Source organism: Hemiscyllium ocellatum, unplaced genomic scaffold, assembly GCF_020745735.1.
Source record: "Hemiscyllium ocellatum isolate sHemOce1 unplaced genomic scaffold, sHemOce1.pat.X.cur. scaffold_118_pat_ctg1, whole genome shotgun sequence".
In the NCBI taxonomy this organism is placed as follows: Eukaryota; Metazoa; Chordata; class Chondrichthyes; order Orectolobiformes; family Hemiscylliidae; genus Hemiscyllium; species Hemiscyllium ocellatum.
Genome location: NW_026867701.1, coordinates 1,615,532 through 1,622,505, shown reverse-complemented (window position 1 = coordinate 1,622,505; position 6,974 = coordinate 1,615,532).

Below are 6,974 nucleotides of genomic sequence, written 5' to 3'. Positions count from 1 at the left end.
TGTACAGTTTTGGTGACCGAATCTCAGAAAGAATATACTGACCACAGAGGAAGTGCAATGGAAATTCTCCAGATTAATCCCTCAGATGGTGAGATTGCCTGATGAGGAAACTCGGTCTGTGTTCTCTAGAGTTTCAAAGAATGAGAGGGAGGTCACAGTGAAATTTAGAAAATTCACAAAATATATGACAACTTGGCAACTAACAGAACGCTTCCCTCGCTGTCTATTCCACATTCAAGGCAAATAATGGCAGGATCTGGGACAGGCCAGTTAAGACTGCAATATGGCGGAAAAACTTCACTTGGAGGGGACTAACTAACACAGGGGCATGGAACCTACTGACAGGCAAGATTAGGGAGAATCTCCAGATATTCTCCAAGTGTGTCCTGCGGAACAGAATAGCCAGAGAACAGGTAGGACTCAATAGTGACTGGCCAAGACGCATCCCAGTAAACTTTAGTGGTAGGAGACAGACGGTGTTGGTAGAAGGCTGTTTGTGCAATTGGAGGCTAGTCTCTAGTGGTGTACCATTGGGATCAGTGCTGTATCTCTTAATATTTGTGATTCGGAGATGTTGGTGTTGGACTGGGGAGGACAAAGCTAAAAATTGCATAACACCAGGTTATACTCCAAAAGATTTATTCGGTGGCACTAGCTTTCGAAGTGCTTCATCAAAGCGCACAACCACCTGATGAAGAAGCAGCGCTTCGAAAGTTCGTGCCACCAGATAAACCTGTTGGACTATAAGCTGGTGTTTCCTGATTTTAAACCTTATCATAAAGGATGCAGCTGTGAATCTGGACGAGGGGTGGGGGGGGGCATAAGTAAGTTTGTGTTTGATACAAAGATTGGCCGGGTAATTGGCAGTGGGGAGGAAGGCCTTATGCCACAGGAAGATACAGATGGAATGGTCAGATGGTCACATCAATGGCAGATGGAATATAACTCTGATAAATATGAGGTCATGCACTTTGGAAGAAGGAATCAGGCAGGGGAGGGCTCAATAAATGGCAGCACACTAGGAAGCTCAGAGGGTTCCTCTCCACATATCCCTGAATATGGCTGGACAGGGTAACACACAATTTGAGAAAGCGTACGGGAGCGTAAACTCAGCCTTCACACATTGAAGCATAGATTATAAGAGCTATGCGGAACTTTCGTTAGGCCAAAATGGAATACTGTGTGTATTTCAGGGAGATACATTACAGGAAGGATGTGATTGCACTGGAGGGAGTGCAGAAGAGATTCACCAGGATGTTCCCTGCGATGGAGCATATCAGCTATGGCGAGAAGCTGGATAAGCTTTGGTTGTTAGATTGGAGGAGAGGAGGCTGAGGGTGACGTGAATCAGGAGGATAAGATTACGACGGACTTGGATGGGGTGGATAGACAGCAGCTAGTCCTTTTAGTCAAAGGGACACACTTTTAAAGTAAAGGGTTTGAGGCTTAGTGAGGATTTGAGGACTGTTTTTCACCCAAAGTATGTTGGGATCTGGAATGCACTTCATGAGAGGGGAATTGTCATGGTAACCTCAAATCCATTAGAAAATACATGTTTGTGCACTTGAGATGCCATAACATTCACAGCGACGGGTTTTGTGTTGGAAAGTGGGGCTAATGTAGACCGTGCTGTATTTATGATAGTGCAGAGTCTGTGCTTCTGCGATTGTATGGCTGTGAAAGGTCAATCATTCAGTAGATTAAGATAGGAATTAATCAGTTTGTGAAGAATAGATTATCAAAGTATATAGGAGTGAACTTGTAATATCTTCTGAAAATACGTCAATGGCAAAATTAAGAGAAAAAGGTGCAGCTTCCTTACAGTCTGATACCAGATAATTGAGGACAGGGAAATAGCAGATCAATAGAGCAAATGCTTCAATTATGCCTTCACAGGAAAAAAAAGCAAAAATAAAATTTCCTCCCAATACTAGGGAACTTTAGTCTGGTGAGAAAAAGGGAATAGAATGAAATTAGCAAGTGAAACGTTTTAGAGGAAATATTGGACTGAAATCGATGGGCATACACAAAGTCAACAGAGGTTTATGAAATGGGAATCATATTTGAGAAAATGGCTGTTAGCAAAATTATGGAGAAGGCATTAATGCAATACGATTGGAATCTCAGAACGATTTTTGATAAATCCCCAAGCCTTTTGTGCAAATTCGAATCCTGCGGGACTGGGACTAATATATTGTTAATGCTTTAGAATGGGAGAGCTGGCAGGAAACACTGAGTAGTTGTGGTTCTTTTCGCCGAGCTGGGAATTTTTCTTGCAAACTTTTCGTCCCCTTTCTAGGTGACATCCTCAGTGCTTGGGAGCCTCCTGTGAAGCGCTTCTGTGCTGATTCCTCCGGCATTTATAGTGGTTTGAATCTACCGCTACCGGTTGTCAGTTACTGTCCGCTGCAGTGGCCGGTATATAGGGTCTAGGTCGCTCTGTCTGTTAATAGAATTCTTGGATGAGTGCCATGCTTCTAGGAATTCCCTGGCTGTTCTCTGTTTGGCCTGCCCTATAATAGTGGTGTTGTCCCAATCGAATTCATGTTGTTTGTCATCTGAGTGTATGGCTACTAGGGATAGCTGGTCGTGTCGTTTCGAGCTACAAATCTTCTCACAAAATTTGAAAACAGTGAGTAGGAATAAAACCATTTTTTTTAATGGAAGGCGTGGAGGATATTACAAGGATTTGGCATCCAGATATTCCCAATACACATCATATCTTTGGTTAAGTGGCTGAATTGCAATATTCCCAAGTCTGCTGACAACAGTAAACGATGTCAGCTTGTGAGTGGATGAGGAGGATGTTAAAACGGCTCCAAGGTGATTGAGACATGTGGGGTGACTGGGCAAATACCTGACAGATAGAGAGCAATGGCAGAGATGAAGGTTTTGTACTTTGATAGGATCAATTGAATGGCAGCCTATCATTTGAAAAGGGATTAGTTGAAAAATGTTGATCTATAAATGAACTTAAGCTTCATTTTTTGTTTATTTCTGCGCAGCCTTCTGGGTCCATGTAGGGCACTGAGTTCTGAACACGGAAATCAATACTGGGAATGGCATTGGCACGCTGTATACAGTGTACATAGACCCAGCAAGTGGGAACTGTAACATTGAACAGAATCTGGATCTCCCTGTACACCAGTCTCTGAAAGCAATATTGCAGGAGCAGAAAGAAGGTAGGAAGATAAATGGTTTATTCACCTTCATTTTAGGCGGATTTAGAATACAGGAGTAAGGGTCATTTACAGCAACTGTACAGGGCCTTGTGGGACCCCATCTCGAACATTGTGCAGTGTTGTGTGCAGTATTGGTATCTTACCTAATAAAGGGCAAACATGACATTGAGGGAGTGCAGTGAAGGATGACCAGACTGATCTCTGGGATGACATGTTAGTTGTGGCAGCAGAGTTTGGGATGACTGGGCCTGTATTCTATGGGCTTTAGGAAAATGTGTGGAGATTTCAGTGAGATATATAAAACTCTGACAGGGTGTGACAGATTTGAAGCAGGGATGATAGTTCACTTTATAGAAAACATTTCATGAATCGCATTGCAGTCGAATCGTACTTAATAAACAAGTGTTATCAGAGAACTCCCTCTATATTGATGGGCCCAAGGCATTATATTTCATAATGTTTAAACATATGTTGGGATATGAACATTGTGTGGGGAAAGCTGCATTGAGGAGATGTTTGGCCATGAAATAACATGGAGAAAGCTCAACGTTTGGATGACCTCCTCCTCTCCCAATGTTTCTGTACAATCTGTTGGAAAGCTCTGTAAATGTCGTCACAAGCTCTCAGATGTTATGAAGGATGTCTATGCAGGGTCAACAGGACTGTGTTTCCCATTCCCTTTTCTGATAACGAGGTTGATGCTGGGTGTTCTGTCAGGTTTTATCCTTTAAGACCTCAGAGTAGTTTGATACAACTGAGTGTCTCACTTGGCCGATTCAGAGACCATGTCTGTGCGTCTGGAGTCACTTTTAGGCCAGACCTAGAAAGCACGGGAGATTCACTTCCTGAAAGTACATTGGTGTAGGAGATTGATGTTAACAATCAACATTGAACACAAGATCACTATTACTGACACCAGATTTTAGGTCTCGATATTTTATTAATTATTTTTAACTTCCACTAGCTGCTGAGCATTGGCCTGGTCTGGATTCGTAATCCAATGATATGTCCACTACAGCACCATCTCCACATGGGGACCTACCGGAAACCACACTGACCTGATTACTTTGGTGCTACTTGACAGCTCTATCAAAAAGTATTCCCACCAATTTGACTGTCGTGATGGGACTCAGGGTGTGGTAATTGTTCAGATTGTAATTACTCTCCTATTCAGGAACTGGACATAGCTGAGTAATTTTCCACATTGCCAGGGGGATGTCAGAGTTGGAGCTGCAATTAAACAGCTTCCCCAGGGACACGGCTTGTTGTGCAGCACAACTCTTCAGTCCTATTGCAGGAATGGGGTCAGGCCCATTGCCTTTGTCGTATCTACTGTGTTCAGCTGTTTCGTCATGTCACGGGCAGAAAATCGAATTGTTTGAACACTACCATCTGCAATTCTGTGGGAATCATGATGAGTGTGAAGTGGATCATCCACTCAACACGTCTGGCTGAGGATAGTGCAGACACCGCATCCTTAACTTTTCTCACTGACGTACAGAGCTGTTCCGATATTTAGGATGAGGATATTTGTGGAGTACTCTGCTCCAGTAAATTGTTTAACCGTCCATCGACATTGATGTTTGCATTTGGCAGGACGACAGAACTTAGATCTGATCTGTTAGTCTTGGGATCATTTCCCCTCTCCATCAGACATTAGTTCTGCTGGTCGGAATGTAACCAGTTAATTGCAGTAGCTTTAATGGGTTGTCAACAGGTTTAGGTTCACGTGATTCTGACCCTGGCATGTTCACCCACACTCATCACTGAACCATGGATCGGCTTGATGGTAATGGTAGACTGATGAATTATTGTAGGGAAAATGTTACAGATTGTCGTTGAATACAATTCTGTTTCTGCTGCTGCTGTGATCTACAAAATCAAATGATAACCCAGTTTGAGTTGCAATATCTACAATTCAATTCTACTGACTGTCCCCCAGTTCACACCGAGACCCATTCACCCATCAGCCCTGTATTCTGTACCTCACCTGGTTTCTGATGTGGTAACAGTTGTATTTTCATATTCTTATTCTGCTGAGGGCCTCTCCCTGCTGTCACGCCTCTAATTTGTTATTTTAACTCAATCCATTTAAAGTAATGATCTAAATCGTTTCTCTTCCACAATGTCAACCTCTGCATTTGAAGTGAATGTCTTTCCCTCTTTTTCCACCCTGACCATGATTAAGAGCTCTGCAGTGTCAGTGATGCCAGACTTATGTAGTTTCAGTGTCAAGGAACTTGTGCACCATGCGTTATTGTTCAATTCCCAGTGTACGGCTCTCCATGTTGGACAGCATGTTTGAGCATCTTTGACATACGTCTTTGGAAATTGTTCAAAAACAGAAATTGCTGAAGAAATCGCTGTAGATGTTGCAGCATCTGTTGGAATGAATGCAGTGTTAAACATTCAGGTCTATTGACCCTCTACAAAGCTCCCAGTTTCTCAAGAAATTTTGGTATTTTTATTGCCAGTATCCATAGTTAGTAGTTTTGTGAAAAATTGTTCTGTGCCTATTCATTTCTGGAGGAGCTCAGCAGGTCTGTCAGCATCTGCAGAGACAGAGAAACGGCGTTAGCATTTCAAGCCCAGTGTGATACTTCTTCACAACTGAAAAGCATTGGAAACTTGGCTTTTTAATATCTTGCCAGAGGTGGGAGATTGGTGACAGGGAAAAGAGGGCGTGACAAACATAAACCGGCTTTTAGCAGTGGTGAACGAGTAGATGATATAAAATTGGATTAAATTAAGATGTGAATGGGGAAAGGGGTTCTCTCTATTGAGTGCAAGATAAAGAAGACACAATCACATAAGGTCATAGGGAGGCCAGGAGGGAGAATGTTGACTATGTAGCATTATATAGATCTGGCCATAAATACATTTTCGCTATCGAGATCATCACCTACCTTAGACAAAGGATATCAGGTGCTTGACTTCTTATTGGCACCAGTAAGCGATTCATGCTGCCTTAGTTTTGTAATAGGGAGAAAAAACAATTCACAGTATGAAGTTTGGGCGAAGTATTGTTTACCTGTCATGTTTGCTATACTTTCAAATTCGCAGTATTTATCTTTAAATTCTAGTTCTTGAAGTTAGCATTGAATGGAGTGTAGAAGGTTGAGGGATGGCATTACAGAAGTTTCTAAAATCACGAGATGTCTGAATAGCGTGAATAGCCAAGGTCTTTTACACAGGATGGGGGAGTTCAGCCATAGTAGGCATAAGCTTAAAGTGAAAGAGGGAAAATTTACAAGGGACACAGGGGCAGTGTTTTTACCCAGAGGGTGGTGTGGGTATGGAATGAGCTGCCAGAGGAAGAGTGGTATATGCGTGTGCAGCTAAAACATTTAGAACTCATTTGTACAAACATATGAATGGGAAACATTTCGAGGCATATGGGGCCAAATGAAAGCAGATGGGACGAGCTTAATTTGAAAAACTTGGCCAGCATGGATATTTAGAAAAGCTTCACGCAGAATCAGTGTGGTTTTGTGAACAAGAAATTATACTTTGTCCTGTAAAATCGTGCAAGGTATTTCTGGAGGTGCCTGAGAATGTAACAAGCGGACTTGATAAAGGAGATCTGGTAGACACCAGGCTTTCCAGAGTTCTTCCATAAGGTATTACTAACTAGAAGTTCTTACACAAGACAGAAGATCGTAGGATTTTGGAGAACGTATTAACATGGTATGATGATTGGTTAGCACATAGAAATCGGAGAGTCAGGATAAATGAATCTTTATGATATAGTTATATCTGTTGGAGGTCCACGGCTATCAGTGCCATGGCATC